The sequence below is a fragment of the Poeciliopsis prolifica genome, unplaced genomic scaffold (genome assembly GCF_027474105.1).
Source record: "Poeciliopsis prolifica strain line A6 unplaced genomic scaffold, Auburn_PproV2 SCAFFOLD054, whole genome shotgun sequence".
Classification (NCBI taxonomy): Eukaryota; Metazoa; Chordata; class Actinopteri; order Cyprinodontiformes; family Poeciliidae; genus Poeciliopsis; species Poeciliopsis prolifica.
In genome coordinates this window covers 280,897-302,047 of record NW_026562429.1, presented here as the reverse complement: position 1 = coordinate 302,047, position 21,151 = coordinate 280,897, and the positions used below count along the sequence as shown (strand labels likewise).

General features: G+C 42.5%; 1 pseudogene; it reads left to right on the top strand.

Moving 5' to 3' along the window:
• On the top strand, window positions 1–20,932 carry LOC129378937 (phospholipase D1-like; annotated as a pseudogene).
• Window positions 20,933–21,151: the final 219 nt, after the last annotated feature.

Genomic DNA, 21,151 nt, shown 5'->3' with positions numbered 1-21,151 from the left:
TCAGCCTGTCTGGCCAGCAGCTGGAGGGACCAGTGGCGGTGTGTGTGGCGGTGTGTGTGGAGGTCAAAGGTGAAGCTGCAGACCTGAGCAGGTGACTAGAGGACGTTTTATTCCTGTGAAGATGCTCGGCGTCCCTCAGGGTGTGCGGGTTCAGGTCAGTGTTGTGTGGATCTGTTTCCTCACAGTTTGTTTTTCATAAAGTTTCCTAAAATGGGCCGTTTGAGGATTAATTTCTGCTGAGACGGGATTTTAAACACAAATCGTTTATTTCTGAAATGTTTTTAATCCAGTTAAATGTGAACCAGGTTCGTCCATCCAGGCAAATGATCAGCAGTTGGTTGGATGAACATCAACATGCAAACCAAACAACCCAATACAGCTGGACAATATTGAATATATAATCAGATATTTGAATAACTTTTTTAAAATACCACGCAGTATTTTTTACTTTTACTTCAGTACTTCTATTCTGAAGTATTTCTCCTCTGATTCAAGTGAAACTTCTGGATTTTCTTCCCACTGAGTAAAATATAAACATGAAAACAGACTCACACCTGCAGTTTCTGTCAAAGTTTTGTAAGTCAGAAAGAAACTGATTTGGAAAAAAGTATTTTGCCTGATTTTTTTTGGTTTTGATTCACTTTAATGAACTGAGAATGCGTTAGAAAGAAGATCAAACTGATTTCACAGATTGCAGGAACAGAAATGAGACCAGTCTGCAGTTTCTCTCATCTCTGTGTTTCTATGGAAGTGATTAAACTTTAATTCTTGGGTTCTGATAGAAACGAACCAGCTGGAGTTCTGGTGAAATGTCAGCGGCGGTCAGGATGTTGCAGAGAGGCGTCTCTCCCACAGCTGCAGCTCGACCTGCTCAGGTTTTCCTTCCATCTTCGTTTCCTGAAGACTCTTGGTTTCATCTCAGTGTTAGCTTTGGCATATTAGCGGTGTGTGTGTTTGGTTAGCCTGTTGAGTGACGGTGTGTGAGGGGGGTAATAGTCCACCAGGTACCCAATTACTGAGAGTGCTCAGTGGCCCCGACGTAACCGCCGTCAGTCGCTGCCTGCTGGAGAGTCGAGGTGTTTCTGTTTCAATCTGGATTGTTGCTCAGATGAAGATGATCTTGGAGCAGAAGGACGGATGTTTGGAGCCAAAGGGAATATTTGCTCTGCAGAGTTCAGGAATTCAACCTGCAGATGCATTTAGAGACGTTTGAGTAAAGAGAGGGGAGCAAATATTTACTTACACTGTAAAAACTGAAAACATACGCCTTTTGACCCTGACTTAGAGGCAGAGTGTGTAGTTACATCATCTCTTATAATATTGTTTATCATTTACTGTGATGAATTTGAAAGAATTTAGATTTATTCCATTGAATGTTTGAAATCCCACCAAAACGGTCCGTATGGTCAAGTTTTACTATATTATTCACTGTTTTGTCAGAGAAAGTATCAATAAAAATCAATAAACTGCTGCTGCGCAATTTACTCAGCAGATTGTTGCTAGGTAACCAAATAATGAGCGTTGCTAGGCAACTAGAGAGTGAGAGGGTTAGTAGATTCCACCAATTTAGCTTAGTGAGCTGTGAGAGGCCGAGCAGCTAACATCTCCCAGAATGCCGTGCGGCTGTGGACCTGACTTCAGTTGAATATTAAATATTCTGTCAAACTGTCTATTGATAACGTGTCTATCACGAAATATTATTAATTTATTGTTTTACAGAAAACTGGATGCAAATAAAATTTTATACTTTGGGGAAAAAATTTAATCTGCTGTGAAACCAACCAATTGAACCTTTAGAGTCAGGTTTTCAGTTTTTGTCAGGTTTTCAGTTTTTGTCAGGTTTTCAGTTTGTTTATCAGGTTTTCAGTTTTTATCAGGTTTTCAGTTTTTGTCAGGTTTTCAGTTTGTTAGGTTTTCAGTTTGTTTGTCAGGTTTTCAGTTTGTTTATCAGGTTTTCAGTTTTTATCAGGTTTTCAGTTTTTGTCAGGTTTTCAGTTTGTTAGGTTTTCAGTTTGTCAGGTTTTCAGTTTGTTTATCAGGTTTTCAGTTTTTGTCAGGTTTTCAGTTTGTTAGGTTTTCAGTTTGTCAGGTTTTCAGTTGTCAGGTTTTCAGTTGGTTTGATTCCTTGGCAGATGTCTCTAAGTGTTCATTCGGGTTGAGACGTAATCCTGACTGAACGTCAGGAAGTTGTCTTCTGTTGCTTGGTGCTGTGATTTGACTGAACACATCCTGTCTGAAGAGGCGAAGCTGCAGCATTGTGATGCTGCCAGGAATGATGAAGGAGAAAGATTACCAGTGGTTCCAGTCAAACCAGTTAGCCCCACCAGGTCTGGACTTGAAGTCCAACTTGTTAATGAGCGCAGCGTGTTGGGGTGAAAGTTCACCTGGTTCTGGTTCTGGTTGGATACTTTCTACAGCGGTTCCCAACGCACAAGGTCATGAGGTCAAATCTGTAAAATAGAGTCTGGAAATTTGATCTGAGTAAGAATAATCAGAATAAATAAAAGAATAATAAATAGTTTTCCAGTTTGATATGTTTTTTATATTATTATTATTCCGGCTTGTATTTTGAATAAATCTGGTAATATAGTTTAATACAATCTGAATGAAACTGCTGTTCCTTGTTTTCTTTTCATCTTAATGGATTTGTCAGCCGTATGAAATCTGATTCTAATGAAACTGCAGTAAAACACATTATATATTTTATCCAAGAATAAGATCCCAGGACGGTCATGCATACTTTATATGAGTATTAGTTGGACTGAGTACAGTTTTGGTCACCAGACAAACTGCAGGACAGCAACACAAATTCAAGGCTGGAAAGAAAAAAATAAACCTGGAAAAACGTGAAAAATAAATGTGAATATTTTCTGATGGAATCTGCAAAAACAAAAATTATTTAACTTTTAATTTTCCAAGATGTTTGCAGAAAAGTGATTGAATGTTTATTTAGATTTTGGTCAAATTCTCGTAAAATTGAAGCAGCTTGTGTGGTGAAAACTCTTAAAGTTGCTCAGACTTCATGAATTAACCAAAATATGGCCTTTTTATTTTTAAATTTATTTGAAAAATGGAAAGTAGATTTTTCTTAGATTTTTCTTTTCTTACTGTTTTCATGTTTATATTTACAGATTTTGTTTTTCTACCAAAATTTGAATTTGTTGATTTCATTTCACCCCATTAACAAAAAAAAAAAACCCAAAAATAATTTCATGACTTTTATATATTTCTTATTTTTGTTTTTTAGACATTATTGATGCAAAACTTAAAATCTTGAAAATAGTTTGTAGAGAAAACCCCATTGAGTGTTTTGAACCAGTTTGTCCTAGAAGGCCGAAGGTTTGGTGTTTCTGCTCGTTGCCACTGGGAGCTGAGCCACTCCCAGTCCGCCCAGTTCAGCTGCTCTGGTTTAAATGTATTTTCTGAGAAATCAGAGTTCCTCTGTTTGCTTTAATCATATTGTAAAAACAAAGATCTTCTATTTCAGGCCTGAACATGCGTTTCACTCGTCTGACCTGTTTCTTGTTGATGGAAAAGCTGCTGTTCCTCCTGGACCTTTTGTTGCAACTGAATAAGGATAAAGTAGGAACATAAATGTTAGTTTAGACTTTTTGCTGATGTTTTGAGGTTGATTTAATTAAAAATGTGACTGTAAATGAGGCGTTCAGGGGCGGCTCAGACCTTCCTGACTTCTGGTTGACCTTTGGTGTCGTAACTTTCTGCTTCGCCGGTTCATCCAGACTCACGTTTTCCTCTGGGTTAACAAAGAGCGGCTGTTTCCAGCAGAGCATCGACAGCTCAGGATGTTTGCTCTGCTTGCTTTGCATACTACAAACACCAAACTCTCTCTAAACGCATCCCGGAACCAGGTTGTGGCGACCCGCCGGCCCCAAGGCACCGGATCGATTTGCATGACAGTTATTAGTTTGCAGAGGTGATGTTAGTCTTCTGCCTCTGACATGCAGGAAACTGCAGGAATCAGCATTTGGTGGAGGCAGAGTGATGCTGTGGGCTTCTTCACAGATCAGAACACTTCTAAACGTTAGCTTAGCATTCATTGCTTATATCCTTTGGAAAAATCAGTTGTTAGGAAATACCTTGATATTGTTCTGATAATTGCTTTGGTCTCAACTCCACCTCTTTCTGTAAAATAACGTTGTTCAGAGAGAATTCATAATTCATTTTATCTGTTGTTTCTGTTGTTTCCTTTATTTATTTTAAATATTTAAAATGTCTCCCAGTTCCAGTTAGATATTCATTAGGATTTAAAGGTTATTTGATAATATGTTCTTGCTTTATTATCAAAAACGGTAATAAAAATGATCTCAAAGCAACAATTTTATCATTTATTTTGATAACTTCTGGCACAACTTATGGTTCGGCGTAACTTATGCTGACAGACTCAACATTTCATATCCTAATTTAATTCTGACTAAATATATTTTATGGCACCTGCCTTAGTTTTGTTGACGTTTATTTTTATTTTTTACTTCCTCAGTTTGAAGTTTCTGATCTTTATTATGTTTTGGTGGAAATTTTTCTGATCTAACTGATTATTTTTGTTTTGTTTCAAATATCTTAGTAAACTTAAAGTAAAATAAAAGTAACTTGTCAGCAAGATACAGGAACTTGTTTTGAGTCAATAATTTCTAAATATTAATGTGAAAGTTTTATTTATAAAGAGAAATAATCAGCCAGTGGAATAAGATACTTTGTCATAATCTCTTGGCAGATTATCTCACTTATAAATATGACTCTTTCATCAATACTAGGAAGTGGCATTTCTTTATCTTGGGTTATTTGTGAGTTAGTTTTGTTCTCGCTCTGGTTTCTGCGGCTTTGGCTCTGCTGGAAGTGAAAGCAAACGAACTGCAGCAAAACCACCTTTTCACTTTCTGTGGAAGCCAGAAATATCTGACAGGAACCAGCGAAACCTTTTTGGATATCATCAGATTGTAAACAAATAGCTCCAGGATTTTGGCTTCTGGTTGGTGAAGCAGCGGTTTGTGTTTACTCTGCTTTCCTGCACTTTAATGTGAATTTTACAGAAACCTGTGGAGCTTTTTGTTTAATAAAAACCAAGCAGAGAACATTTTAACGACTTGCTGTAGCTGGTAAAGGGAAGAGAACATGGTGGCCTTTCTTCATGTGGTCGCGAACCAGACGTTACTACTGGTGGAAACGATGAAGAGGACGACAGGAAGTGGCAGGAGCATGAAGGCACCACATGTTTTTAATGACTTATCAGGTGACAAACTTTTAAAAACATCATAATTAGTTTTTTGACAGTGGATGAGAGAGAGGAAGGTCACTTTTCTTTTCAATGCACAATGACTTACTGACTATGTTTGGTTTGGTTTCTTGTACAGATTTGTTAATACACTTGAAATAAGACATAAATAACTTTTCTGCAAAGAATCTTGTTTTAAGTCAATAATTCCTGAATATTGATAAACAAATTCCTCATTGGCAGATTATTCAGTTAAAACATATGCAGAATGTTATAAGTGAAATAACCTACCAATGAAATAATTGTTTTCCATCAATATTAAGGAGTTATTAACTGAAAAGTTATTTTTGAGTTTTTATTGTTCTTGAATATTTGCACTGGAATCCAAACACAAAACTTGGACAGATTTAGTGATTTTGCAGTGAACCAGTTTGGTTTTCACAGCATCTTGCATGAAAAATGTTTGCAGAGAAATTATATGATTTTAGTCTGAATTCAAAGCTTTCTGGATGTTTTCTCCAATATTTGTGCTTTAAAGCAAAAGGCAGCTGTTGAAAACCAGTGAGTGATTTTACTGGGTTTATTGGTGAAGATGGTTTTGTTCTTTCCCTCCTCGGTGCGACGCTAATCCAGACATCCAGGATTAGCAGCGAAACACGGATTGATGTCTGAACTCCTGTAAAAACACGCGGGAGAGAAACCGGGTCAAACGGCCTGTGAGTGAATGAAAGGATGGAGTCGAGGGATTTTTTCTGCTTGTTGGTTTGTAGATTAATGGTTTATTTAGGTGCTGAATCTAAATATGATGTTTTTATTTCTTTAATTCGATGGGAAAGCAGATTCCACTCTGAACTCCTTTAGTGGGAGTTTCAGTTTCACCTGGTTCCCGTTAAACTCATTTTGCTGTCTAGTTATTAACCTGTTAATCCAGAAATAATCCCCAGATCAGCCTCACTCTGCACTGATGTTCAGACCAAAAAAGCTTTTCACATGTTGATGTTAGAAGGATTTATTTTCAGCAAGTTTTATTACAAATGACTAAATATTCAGTTGCATTTTAGACAATAATACTTTGATTTTCTTATTTAATAAGGAATTTAATTATTTGTTTATTTAATGTATTTGTAATATTGTATAAAAAAGGCTTAAATTAAGGACAAACTATTAAAATATTCTCAATGTTTTAGACATCAGCTGAAATATCTGTATTTCATCTGATCCCAGTTGTTCTTCCACCATTACGAGTTTTATGTTTTGGTGTTTCTCCACCGACTCTCTGGGTGACTGAAACCCTCACTGCTGTTACCTGTCTCTCCAGGTGAGCCCTGGGCTCCAGACTGAGCGTTAGCATGCTGCGACAGGCCGAGCCGACCTCCAGTACTCTGCACCTGGTAGCCAGCGACATGACCTCCATTATGGAGCAGCTGGACACTAAAGATCTCGACGTTTGCGACGGCGAATTCCCCGCCACGGAAGCCGGTAGCTGCCTTGGCGTCGCGTTCATTTCCTGCCGTCGTTTCCTGTCGGTTTGTCACCGCTGGTTGTTTTCCTCGCAGGCGACCGGCTGCCCTTCACCGCGATTTACAAGCTGGTGGGTTTCAAGGAGTCCGACGCCATGGTGTTCCTGTCCTCCCCCATCACCGCCAAAATCTTGGAGGTGGAGCGATACACGTCCAATCAGGATCGCTTCAACAACACCGTCCAGAGGAGCGTCAACAAGGTGCAGCTTTCACTTTTCACTTGTTCTGCTACAAGCCTCATGCTTTGGCTTTTACCATTAATAACTGCTGAGGATGTCCTAACTTTTCACATGAACCAGAATCCTAAAACTGAAAATCCTCGGAGCCATTTTGTTTTTCTCACATGAAACAAAATAATTTTGTCGTGCAGCTTTTTTGTCTCAATAAAATACGGACAGTTTCTAAAGTTTTTGGACGTTTTTGTTCAGTTCAGGGTTGGGGTTTATAAAGTATTTCAGTCTATTTCCAGCAACAAAACAGAAAAACTTTATTCAGAGAACATCCAAGTTTAAGAGAATAAATGGTCTTTTTTAAGTGAAAACTGCTCTGTGACAGTAAAATGAGAACACGGCGAATAAAATAAAAACTGTTGGTTCAAAACGTTTCTGTTAAGAATTAAATCTGTCACTGAACGTCTCGTCCTAAAAAAGGTGGGAATCCAGGAGAATCTGGCGGCAGCAAGAGGCACACAGGGTGAACGAAGAGCCATTAAACCCAGAAAAATTAGTTCCAAAGAAAATCTGATCCAACGATAAAATGACCAAACGAAGAAAAACATTCTGGCTGTTGCATCAGATCTGGAAGTTTTTTTTCTTGCGGAGCGTCCTGATGGTGAAACACTGAAGTTTTTAAAGTTTCCTGTCGTTGCAGTCGACGCCGGCCATGTACAAGATCGAGCTGAAGCACGGCGAGTTCACCTGGGAGGTGAAGAAGAAGGAGAAACACTTTGTGGAGCTGCACAGAGACCTACGGGCCTACAAGGCGCTGAGGAGGCTCCACCTGCCGCCACGAGGGTAAGAGACCCGAGCGACCCGCCGGCCGGGTGACCCGCCGGCCGGGCGACCCGCCGGCCGGGCGACCCGCCGGCCGGGCGACCCGCCGCAGCCAAACGACCCCGCAGCTGCGGCCGGCGACCCGCCACCTGCTGGCTGATGGATCACTTCTCTGTTTCTGCAGGAATTCGATCAGGAGAAGAACGACGATGAAGATGGAGAAGTCGCAGATCCCCGTCCTGCCCAGAGAGGAAGTGAAGAACCAAAGCGGAGGAGTTTCCAGCCGCAAGGTTTTCCTCCCAGCTCTGATTTCATCCGGTCGCTCGTGTGTGGAGCTTTTGCTGACTGGTGTTTTTGCTTCAGAAACAACTGGAGGATTATTTGAACAAGCTGCTGCAGATGCCGATGTACCGGAGCTGCCACGCCACGGTACAGACAACACCTTGAGCGTTCAAAGGTTTTGCAGCTTCAGGATAAATTATTTTCCTAGACTCTATTTAACCGTTTTATTTTTGAAACGTTTCCTGTTTCCTGCTAAAAATATTTGTTTGTTTTAAACCTCCGCTAAGCTGCTGCTCTCAGCCGGACGCGTTATTATCCTGCTTTAACTTGAAATAAAACTTTTCTTTGAGTCGAAGGTTTAATTCCTTCATTTCTTGTTTTTCAGATGGAGTTCATAGACGTCAGCCAACTTTCCTTCATTCATGATTTGGGTCCCAAAGGATTGTAAGTTTATTAGGTTTTAATTTAATATTTCTCACTCAAATATCTTATTTCAAACGATGTTTATTTTAGACAAGTTTTGTTTTCTGGGTCTCCAGGGAAGGAATGGTTCTGAAACGTTCTGGTGGCCATCGATTCCCGGGCCTGAACTGCTGCGGGCGCAGCAAGATCTGCTACCACTGGTCCAAACGGTCAGACCCAGAACCACACAGACCCAGAACCACACAGACCCAGAACCACACAGACCCAGAACCACACAGACCCAGAACCACACAGACCCAGAACCACACAGACCCAGAACCACACAGAACCACACAGAACCAGAACCAGACAGAACCACACAGACCCAGAACCACACAGAACCAGAACCACACAGAACCAGAACCACACAGAACCAGAACCACACAGGACCAAACCGTCAACAGAACTGATTGAAATAGCTGCAGATTATCCAATCAGCCTCTTCCTGAGTTTTTCTCCTGGTTTTGGTTTTGCTTGTTCACACAGAGACAGAAACTGATTTTGTTCAGTAACCAGATCTGCAGACGCCAGACAGTAATAAACGATTCCAGGTGTGACGACGCCTCCACAGGCTCATCAGACCTGACAGTTTCACATCCTGTCATCCTGCAAGATGTTGGAAAATAACTTTCCACTCGACAAAATACATTTAACATTTATTTTGAAGAGTTAAAAAACTGGATTCCTGGAGTTTATTAAAAGCTGTTGCATAAAAGTTGACTTTACATATTAGAGCTTTGGCTTTTTGTTCTGTTTCATAAAGTGGTAAACAAGCTCAACAACGTTAGCAAGCTGCTAAACTAACACCAGAAACAAACCTCCGTACAAACAGACCATAGAAAGTCAGAGTGGAACCTCAGTGGAGTTCCTCAGGGCTGTGTTCTTAGTCCCAACTCATTCACACACAAACCCTCACACATTTTCTGCTGCAACACAACAGGGAAGTTTGGAACAATACACATTTTCCTGTGATAAAAATGGAACGTAAAGAGTTTTATTTGTTTTGGTCTGAAGTCAGCTGGTAGCGTTTTTATGAATCAGAGAATGTGGAGTTTATTGCTAACGTTGCATTGATGTTTCTGTGCAGCTGGCTGGTGGTGAAAGACTCTTTCCTGATGTACATGAAGCCAGACTCTGGTGCCATCTCCTTCGTGATGCTGTTCGACAAGAGTTCAGCGTCAAGTTGGACTCCAAAGAGACAGAAACCAAACATGGCCTCCGCATCGACAGCCTGTCCAGGTTCCTGAACTTTTTCTTTTGAAACCGTTGACTCCACACACACTCCACACTCCACTTTAACAAACAAGAACCAGAACTTGCAAACTAGCACAGATCAAACATCGCAGATAATGGAGGGGATGAGTTTTGGTGCCTCTGGTAAGGCACAGGAAGTCAATAATTGGTTTCCATTTCCTGTTTAGTGAATTTAACGGGCAGATTTATTATGTTATAAAGTTATTTCCTCTTCATCAACATACCAGGAGTTTTGCTTTCCTCTCCATGGCAACCATTCGGGGCACATCTCCTCCACTCTGCTCCTTCAGACTAGCCAGCAGCAATTAGCAAACCTGTGAAGGAGCTGCTGAAAACCTTGCTGAAGGGTTAATAGAGGAGCCATGTTGCGACCCGTTCTGAACGGGACCGGTTCTGTGCGGTTCTGAATGGGACCGGTTCTGTGCGGTTCTGTTCAGGTCGTTGGTGCTGAAGTGCTCCAGCTACAGACACGCCCGCTGGTGGGGCCAGGCCATCGAAGTCTTCTCCCAGAGGTTCGGCGCCGCCTTCCTCAAAGACCATCGCTTCGGATCCTTCGCCAGACCGGAGGAGAACATCCCTGCCAAATGGTAACCATGACAAGCAGCTTTCACTGTGAAAATAACGGCATAATTCAGATTTATTTATTATCGCTTAAAGGATCGTAATAAATTCTGATCTGGACTTTGGTTTGTTTCTGTTCATGAGGATCTCAGAAGTGAAATAAATTGGATTATTTTCGTCTGCGTGAACTGGAGGCGAGTCGTCTGCTGTAAACTGATGCAGTTTGTCTAGACGAGATCTGGTCCAGCTGGCAGAGTCCGTTTTCACCTGGAAAGGTTCTGCATTTTTAAGGAAATCGTCCCAATTAGGTCCAAAGCTGAGTCCATGTCTGTAGAACAGTAAAAATAAAACTTTAGAAATATTTCTCCAGGGTTGTTTTCTCTTTTTAATGCGAAGAGATGAAAGTTAATGTTGGGTTTAAAGGATGCATCTCGTCAGTGGAGATTCTCTCTGTTGTAACTCGACACAAAGAGGGAAAGTGACACTCAGTGGCTCATCACCTGTCCACCTGGGCAACTCGATACCGGCTGTGTGTGTGTGTGTGTGTGTGTGTGTGTGTGTGTGTGTGTGTGTGTGTGTGTGTGTGTGTGTGTGTGTGTGTGTGTGTGTGTGTGTTGGTCAGTTAAAGCCTAATGTTTCTGCACATGACCAACAAGTTGAAAACAGAGTTTTAAACCAGATATTTACATAAACCTTATAAAAATAAATTCACCAGAACTTTAACGCATCCAGCTTTGATTCGTTTAATGATTTTAATGTGTTGAACATGTTTGTGCAATCAATCACTTTTTAATTATTTTTTTACACAAAGGTTCTTAGCGGAACCTTTTAATTCAGTTGTTTCTGGTACCCGTAAGTCTGATGCACAAGCAACAACGATGGATTACGAAGCAACTTTAAGCTAAAACAATAAATACCTTTTTTGTTGAGCTCTTATGTCAATTTATTCTGTAATTTAGCTACAAAAATAGGTTTTTGAAATGAAATGTTGCTCCTTTTATCAGTTTAAAATTTTTAGTGTCCCTGTTTTTTCCAGAAAATTTCCGAGATTAATCTAAAAATTTTCCTAGTAATTTCTTTGACTTCTCAAACATCTTTTTTTAAATTTATTTTCCAGATGATTTCTGTGATTATTCTCAAAATGTCTGAAATTTCATTTTTTTTTCTAGCATCTTTTCAACTTCCCAAATCTTTCAGAGTTTCTTTGGTGGAAAATGGCTCCTCGTATTTACAGTGTCTCCAATGCGCTGTCATATTTTTGCTCTAGAAATTAGACCAAAATTCCTGGTAAGGTGTTGATTTTTTTTCAGTGTAGCTTCATCAGGTTAACGTCTTCTTCCTTCCTGAACGCCTTCTGGGTTCACTAAACGTAACGACTCTCTCTCCACTTCCACCTTAAAACACGTCCACTGGCGTTCCTGATTGATTCTGAATGAACCAATCGGAAGCTGACAAAGTAGTGACATCATCATCTGAAGGTTTGCTTCATCTCCTGCAGGTATGTGAACGGAAAAACCTACATGGAGGACGTGGCGGACGCTCTGGAGGAGGCCAAAGAGGAGATCTTCATCACGGACTGGTGGTGAGTCTTCCTCACCGACCGGAGGAGAGTCTTCCTCACTGACCGGAGGAGAGTCTTCCTCCTGCTGAGCGTTGCTCTAACTATTATTATGATTAGAATGGATGTGTGGAATCAGGATGACACAGGAAGAGGAAGTGAGTTCAGTTTCCTGCTTCGTGCTGCAGGTTGAGTCCAGAGATCTTCCTGAAGAGGCCGGTCGTTGAGGGAAACCGGTGGCGTCTCGACTGCATCCTGAAGCGCAAAGCGGTGAGCTTCATTTTGTTCCAGAATGAATCGATAAAACCTGATAACAAACTGATAAAATATCAATAAACAGCTGTCAGTGGGTAAGTTAACTTAAAGTTTCTGATCATTTTAGCAGAAAACTGCAAAAAATGTGGCAGTTTGTTGATTTTGAATGAATTTCCCCAAAAACTATCTGAACTGATTGATGTAAGTTGATTTGATTAAATAATGTTTGATCTGGAATGTTGTGATGATGCGGGGCCCCGTAAAGCGGCGTGGCGGGCCGTATGTGGCCCGCAGGCCTCCGGTTTGACACCGTTCTGACGGTGAAACCGACCCGTTGCAGCAACAAGGCGTCCGGGTCTTCGTGATGCTCTACAAGGAGGTGGAGCTGGCTCTGGGAATCAACTCCGGATACAGCAAGCGGACGCTGCTGCCTCCACCCAACATCAAGGTCCGACCCGCTTCCTGTCGATGCCGCCGCCGCGGCGCCGCTTCCTGTCTGACGCGCCGTCTCCCCAGGTGATGCGGCACCCCGACCACGTCTCCTCCGCCGTCTACCTGTGGGCGCATCACGAGAAGATCATAGTGATCGACCAGTCGGTGGCGTTCGTGGGCATCGACCTGGCGTACGGCCGCTGGACGACCGGGAGCATCGGCTCACCGACATCGGCAGCGTGACGCTGTCGCACCTGGAGCAGGCAGGAGAACCCGTCGATCAGTTATTGATCAATAATCACAGACTGAGTGGCGCAGAACCAGTTACATTTACTGGAGTAACTTTTAAAAAACATTTTGTTTTGTTCATTTCTTGTGGGTATTAAATTTCTTCCAGTGTTAAACGCTCATTAGAAATGAACGTTTATTGATCGTTAATGATGTCATCATTATGACCTTCATATTGATCCGTTACGTTATTTAAAAACGTTGCAGTTTTTAAATAAGTAGCTTTGTTTTATTTTTTTAAATTATCTTAAATCAGACCAAATTTTTCCTGTTTTGAACTTTCTTCTCCTCTTGCCGTTCTTGGCTGTCAGGCCGCAGCCTCCAGCTCGGCGGTGCCCCCCGGTGGCGGCGGCCAGAACAAGGTTTTCTCTGTGACGGATTCCAGAGATCAGCCCAGGCTGAAGAGTCGGGGCAGGATGAAGAGGACGAGGATGAGCATCAAGAAGCACCTGCAGAAACACGGGCTGGCGCGCGCCGACAGCGACAGCGACCTGGAGGAGGAGCAGGATGAGAGTGAGTCTGATCCACTGTGATCCATTGTGATCCACTTTAATCCACTGTGATCCACCCTGATCCACTGTGATCCACCCTGATCCACTCTAATCCACCCTGATCCACTGTGATCCATTGTGATCCACCCTGATCCACTCTGATCCACCCTGATCCACTGTGATCCACTCTGATCCACTGTGATCCACTCTGATCCACTGTGATCCACCCTGATCCACTGTGATCCACTCTGATCAATTGTGATCCACTGTGTTCCATCCTGATCAATTGTGATCCACTGTGTTCCATCCTGATCCACTTTGATCCATCCTGATCCACTGTGATCCACTGTGATCCATCCTGATCCACTCTGATCCACTGTGACCTATACTGATCCACCCTGATCCACTCATAAAATACTATAAGACATTATTAATACCAGTAATAAATCATGTAACAGAATTTAAACTGTTTTTAGTTCATTTTTTTCATCTCTAAACTTGTGAGAAAAGTTTAAAAACCCTGAAAATAATCAAACTTCTAATTATTTTTGTTTAAATTAAACATTTGATCAATCATTTTTTATTAATATTTTTTAATATTGAAGCAAACAAATTAAAAATAACTTTTTAATATTTAATAAATAAAAGGTTTTTATCATTTTCTAGATTTAATATTCTTTCAGAAATTTTTCTTTGGACTTTTTTCCCCAAATCAGGGAAATAAAATTCTAAAAGAATCGGTGCCTGACCAGTTCAGAGGAGGTTGTCCAAACTGTGGTGCGAGGGCCATTTGAGGCCCTCTGGGTGAGTTTATTTGGCCCTTTGGTCAACAGGCGTGAATTGACAACTAATTTGAGATTTTTATAGATTGTCACTTTATAGATTTAGTGACAAGACAAAGTTTGTTTTTGTTAAAAGAAATAGTTTCTGTTGTCATTGATAAAACTTTAAGCTGCTCAACATTTGTTGGGGGTAAAAGCGGATAATGAATCCAATAAAGTTTTGGAAAATAAAACGGTAACTACACGAGACGCTGTTTTTATCCTGCAGATCTACAAAATTTACACAATTTGTTTTATTAGAATATTGTCTATTTGTTATATTATTGAAGCAATAAAGACACAAATGTCTATTAAAAAAAATATATTTTTTCAGTTTTAATTAAAAACTGAAACATTTTTGGCCCGAAGGATGAAAAGTTTGGACTCGTGATGTAGGAATTGGTTAGCAGGATGTTGCTGCTTTGCGTTGCTGGTTGCTGCGTTGCGTTGCCAGTTTGCGTTGCCTGTTGCGTTGCCAGTTGCGTTGCTGATTGCTGACGGTTTGTTCAGGTTGGTCGTCCAGCATCAACAGCCAGCAGACTCTGATTCCCAGCTGGCTGCTGGAGCTGCGCGCGGCGCCACCGCCGCCGCCGCCGCTCGGCCAGCCCGGTGAGTCCCGGCGCGGCGGCCACCTGACCCCGTTACCCAGCATGCACTGCTGTGGATTTGACCTTCACTCGACAACCTTTGGTCCTGTGGGTCAAAGGTTGATCTTCGTTTTTACAAACAGAATCTCTGATGGTGTTTCTGACTGTTTGTCTTTTTCAGGTAAATCAAATTATAATGGAGTCAATTCAACATTATCATTTTATAATTTCGTAAACTTTTTACCAAATACTTTTTTACTCTCATTATTAATTTCTTGGACGGATATTTTTTACTTTTACTTGATTATATTTGGCTAAAGAAATAATTTTTACTGGTTGAACTGGAACAACTGCAGATGTAAAAGATCAATCATAAATAGTTATTGATAACCTGCCTGTTCATCCATCAGTACCAATAAGGACAGAAAGTTAAGATTCTCTAGTTTCTCTTTCTGTTTATTGAACTGAATAAACACAAATATTTATTTCTGAAGCTGCCCAACAGAAACTGCAGGTTTATATTTAAACTCTCGTACATGAAGTGATTTTCAGGTGAAACATTCAGGTTTGTTGATTTTTGCATGTTTGGTTTATGTGATTTTTTTCTTTTACCTGTTTCATGTTTCTGTTTTTCTCCAAACATCATTTTTCTCGCTGTAAAGTCGCTGAACATGAAGATGATTTCAAGCTTTAGTCACCAGGCAGAAGCTCATCTGAACTCCTTCAGTTTAGGCTCATTTTTAATGTCATTTTCATTATGAAGCCAAATTTTAAATCAACTTTTAGTCTTTTCTTTGTTTTCTAACTGCAGTTTTCTGGAACATGAAATTTCCAAGCTTGGAGATTTTGAAGTTTGTTTTCCAGATGTTGGTTTGATGTTTGTATGTTTTACATCCACAGACAGATTTTTTTCCTTCACTCTTGTTTAATAATTCTGAAAAGCTAGTGAAGCGTTTGCCGAGTTTGCATTTCTTGTATTATTTCTGTTTATTAAATATGTGTATTTCCGTGCCTGTGCTGCAGGGAGCCGCTCTGTGCGCAGTCTTCAGACGGGCGTCGGCGATCTGTTTGGAGACACCAGGTTCTGGCACGGGAAGGATTACTGCAACTTTGTGCACAAGGACTGGATTCAGCTGGACAAACCTTTCGATGGTGCGTTTCCTCTGACATCTCCACTCCAACAGGATTCACTTCTGTTTCACTTATTTTCCCCTTTTGGTCTGTTTTAGATTTCATAGACAGACATAAAACTCCCAGAATGCCGTGGCACGACATCGCGTCAGTCGTCCATGGGAAGGCGGCGCGAGACGTGGCTCGACATTTCATCCAGCGGTGGAACTTCACCAAGGTTGGCGCTGTTAGCGTGTGCAGAGACAATGGTGTCATTGATTTGATGTTTTGATGCTAAATTCCAAACGTTTGGATACATCTGTGCTGTGTTTCCTGGTTTCTCCTGCATGCCAGCTGGTGAAGCCGAAGTATCGCTCTCTGACGTTTCCATACCTGGTGCCCAAGTCGCACCTCACAGCCGGAGAGCTTCGATACCAAGTCCCCAACTGCACCAATGCTAAAGTGCAGGTTAGCATGCAGCTTTTATGATGTTTGCTGTGATGTAATTAAGTTGATCTTGTTTCATTAAACATGTACATTAACATTAAGCATTACAGTTACTGGTTGTTTTTCTTCTTATTTTAGGCTAACTAAAAAAATAAGTTGCAGTAAAGATGAGACATCTGCAATTGGTTAATGGCTTAAAGGAAGAATTGGATAAATAGCTTAAAACTTCTGAGGGTTTGAACAGTTTGAAACGTCGCTGTTAGTTAGTTTGGTGATTTGAGGCTCCAAAATGTCACATTTTACTAGAAATGGAACAGAAGATTAGAGCTGACGGAAAAACATGAGCCTCTTTTGCTCCAAAAGCAGGAAGTGGATTACAGCAGAGCATTCTGGGTAAATCCAACCAAAGCTAACATGCTAACCTAGCGCTAGCAGCAGCAATGGCTCCTGGTCTTCAGCCAAAGACTAAAGAGAAATCACTAAACTCTGACGCCTCCATCTTGTTTCATCTGGTGAAACAGGAAGTTGCTCTCAGTGTCTTCAGAGGTTTTAGTGTCGTTTCCTGCAGTGGTTGTTGGTGCAGCGCCCCCACAGGCCAGGAGGGGAACAGGCTGGTTTGACTCAGAACCACAGCTGGAGGAGGAGCAGAAGTTCTGGTTTCAGTAGAACCGGGTCTGAAAACGAATCCGTCCTCCTCTCAGTGACGTCTGTCTCTGTCCTCAGATCCTTCTCGGCGTCGTCAGACTGGTCAGCTGGCATCAAATACCACGAGGAGTCCATCCACAACGCTTACGTCCACGCCATCGAGAACAGCCAGCACTTCATTTACATCGAGGTATTCGCCCATATTCGTCACAACAGCAGCTTTAAACATCTGGATTCATGACAAACATCCATGACTATTAACTTCCTGGAGTCAGAATTTCAATGGCTATAAATCAGTTGATTACATAATAAATTAAAACAATAATTTATTGTTTCTCTCTTTCCACCAAACACTGGATGAGAAAAATCTGCAGCCTGGTGTTTTGACCTCAGAGTCCATTTCATTAGTTGTTTTGTTTAGTTTGGATATTTTCCAGATCTACTGTGAAATATTTCTTAGAAATTAAAGTTTATACATTTTTGAGCCAGTGTCTTTGCATTATTATACCATTATATAAAATATATATATTATATTACTTGAAAATCAATAATATTATTGATTATTCCAATCACTCCTTGGACATTTCATCGTCCAGAAACATTTGTCATCGTGGCGTTTAGCCGTTAGCTTGGACCGAAATCAGCCTGATTTTAACGATTGTGATGCTGAAGCCAGTTGTGTGTCTAACTCAGATTTCCTGCTTAAGGTCATCCTGTGGTGGATTCTGACTTTTCATTTCTGTTTGTTCTTCATTATTACTGATAAATGATGCAGGTTGTGAAAATGATCTGAGCTTTTTCTGGTTTCCCTTTTCTGTTCGTCCAGAATCAGTTCTTCATCAGCTGCGCCGACAACAAGCTGGTTTACAATAAGATCGGCGACGCGATAGCGCAGCGCATCCTCAAGCTTACAGGTCAGAGGTCATGATGCTTTATGACCCTTTATGATGCTTTATGCCCCGAATCGCATGCAGGCGTGTTCCTGCTGTGTGTTGAGGCTCATCGTACTGCTGATGCTCAGAGCCTGTCACAGATATTTGTCTTGAAAGAAAAATACTTGGTAATATTTTGTATATTTGCTGTGCAGCCTCTTGTGCCAACAGATGAAGTTTGAATTGTTCTTGAATTTCAGTCGGAGACCGCAATAAATCATTCCAGGGCCCGCGAATGGCCCCCAGACCACCCTTTGGACACCACTGATTTTGTTGAGAGTTGACCAATCGGAGCCCGGATTGGGGGATTTAAATATCATTAATAGGAATTTATTGTGACAACAATGAAATTCTTATAATTTGTCACAATAAATGCAGGAGATGATGCAATAAAAACAAAATGGCGGCGGTGTGTTGGTGACGTCTCGCCGTTGTCGATGCAGGGAGGGAGCGAAGTACCGCGTCTACATAGTGACGCCTCTGCTGCCAGGCTTCGAGGGCGACATCAACACAGGGTGCGGCAGCGCCATCCAGGCGGTGATGCACTTCAACTACAGGTGAGGCGGCGCCTGGCGAATCCACCTGCCGCTCATCATCATCATCATCTTCATCATCTCTGCTGCTTTTCTGTCTGCAGGACCATGAACAAAGGAGAGCACTCCATCATCTCCCAGCTGAGAGCCGAGAGTAAGCCGCCTCCTCCACGCCGCGTTTAGGATCAGAACGAGAGCCTGACGCAGTCGGACCGCGGTGCCGCCGGCCGCGGTGCCGCTGCCACGAAATAAAGCAGAAATAAAAAATGATTGCTGTACCAACGGATTTGATTGACGCCAAATTTTTTTGATTTTGTAAATGTGAGGTGATGTTGACCTCTGACCTCTGGATAGAAATATTTACTGTGCAAAGTAAAAGCAGCACAAACAAATTTTTTGCTGCACAATGTTTGAACCCAGTTGTGTCTGACCGGTTTTGTCTGATCCGGTTTTGTCTGATCTGGTTCTGTCTGACCCGGTCGGTTCTGTCTGCAGTGGACGATCAGTGGATGAACTTCATCTCGTTCACCGGCCTGCGGACGCACGCCGACCTGGAGGGGACGCTGGTCACCGAGCTCATCTACGTCCACAGCAAGATGCTGATCGCCGACGACAACACCGTCATCATCGGTGAGGCCCGGCCCGGCGGGCGGCGCCGCCTTCCAGGTGGCGCAGAACTCAGCCGGATCCGGTTTGTCTGCAGGTTCCGCCAACATCAACGACCGCAGCATGCTGGGGAAGCGGGACAGCGAGGTGGCCGTCATCGTGGAGGACTCGGAGACGGTGGACGGCGTCATGGACGGGCGGCCGTACCGGGCCGGGAAGTTCGCCCTGCAGCTGCGCCTGGAATGCTTCAGGTCCGACATTCACATCCTCTGAAACCACAACGAGCAGTTTCTCTTTTCATCTCAACTTCCACAGTTTAGCTTCACAAACAGAGATTCACTCTCCGATCCAGACTGGATTTCTTTTCTACGTTTTAGAGGATTAGAGTCCGACCAGCTCAGCTCAGGTTCTGAAAGTTTTCAGTTGCAGAACTTTTAAATAATTCAAGAAAAGACCAAGAAACACAAACTGAGCGGCTCACACTAGTTCTTTAAAACTAGATTTTCTGACTTTGTTCTGCTGATACGTCTATAATCTCATGATGACTTCCTGTCTGCTGATGATCCTCCATGTCTGAACTTCCTGTCTGCTGATCTTCCTCCATGTCTGAACTTCCTGTCTGCTGATCTTCCTCCATGTCTGAACTTCCTGTCTCCTCTTCCTCAGGATGATCCTCGGCGCCAACACCGATCCGTCCATCGACGTTTCTGATCCCATCAGCGAACTTTTCTACAAGGAGACCTGGATGGCCACTTGCGCCCGCAATGCCTCCATCTACCAGAAGGTGGGGCTGTCGCTACGGCAACCTCACATGACCAGTTTTCAGGTTTTGGGTTTTGACTGGAGGATCCTGGAGTTTTTTAGCTTTAAATGATGTTGATGTTTCCTGAAAACCCAACATGAGTCAGAACACGAGTTACAAACATTTAACATGAGAGAATCTCTAAATTTTTGTTTCTCAGAATTTAAACTTTGTTTTTTTTTTTTCTCAGAGTTCGACTTTAATCTTCTCAGCTGAAATGTTAGATCCTTTTTTTTCCAGTGGCACTAATCGTCTTCCGTAGTTTTGTAATGTAAATTTGTTATTAAAGTTGTTTTTTTTGGGCACTTAGAACTAAAAGTTTTAACAAAATAATTTCAAGGTAAAAACATAAAAACTCCTATAGTCAGAAGTTTGTTGCTAAATCAGATCTAAATGATAAAAAGTATTGATATCGGTGTTTCCCTGGTAACGACCCCTCACCCTGCGCCGCTCTGACCTTTCTCTCCGCTGCTGCAGGTTTTCCGCTGCCTGCCGTCCAGCGACGTGCGGAACATCTCGGAGCTGGAGGGCTTCCTGGCCAAACCGGGCCTGGCCCGGGACGAACCGGCCCGCGCCCATGAGGAGCTGAAGAAGATCCGCGGCTTCCTGGTCCAGTTCCCGCTCCAGTTCATGATCGAACAGAACCTGCTGCCGCCCATCGGCTGCAAGGAGGCCATGGTCCCCATGGAGGTCTGGACCTGAGCGGCGCGTCGGACCGGGAGCCGCTCCTTCTGCTCAGGTTCTGGCTGAGTCCGATGACGGCGGGGCGACCCGCCCGAGGTCCAGCCTGACGGAAGCAGCCGTTGTGCCAAAGACAGAATCAACCTGCAAGCCTGAACCCGGCAGAGCGGAGCGGCCCGCTCTACAGAAGACCTGCTGCTCTCCAGGAGGGACGGGAACCGGCCCGATTCGTCCAAACAGCCAAAACTCCCAAAGTTCCTCAACCAGTCGCAGGTTTCATGTCTCCAGTCACTGATCATTGGATCTGATTGGTTGAAACTCATCCAGCACCGCGGTGCCTGAAAACCCACTTCCTGTAGGATACTGACTCTGCCGCTCTGCTCCTGTGAACACTATGCAACATCCAGCGCTGGGAAACGCAGCTCAACACTAACGGATAGAAACGGCGGAATTCGATGCTAATTCTGTTAATGTGCCAAAACCCATGGAAGCCGTCGGACTCGCTCCACTGACTCCTCCCTTCACTGTGACGCGATTCTTCTGGGCCGAAATCATTTTACAAACTTCGTCTCAAATTAAATCACTTTATAGCTTTTCTTCTCAAAATCAACCAACATTTTGCCTCTCAGACTGAAACTGTTGTTGTGCTGCATGAAGAGTCC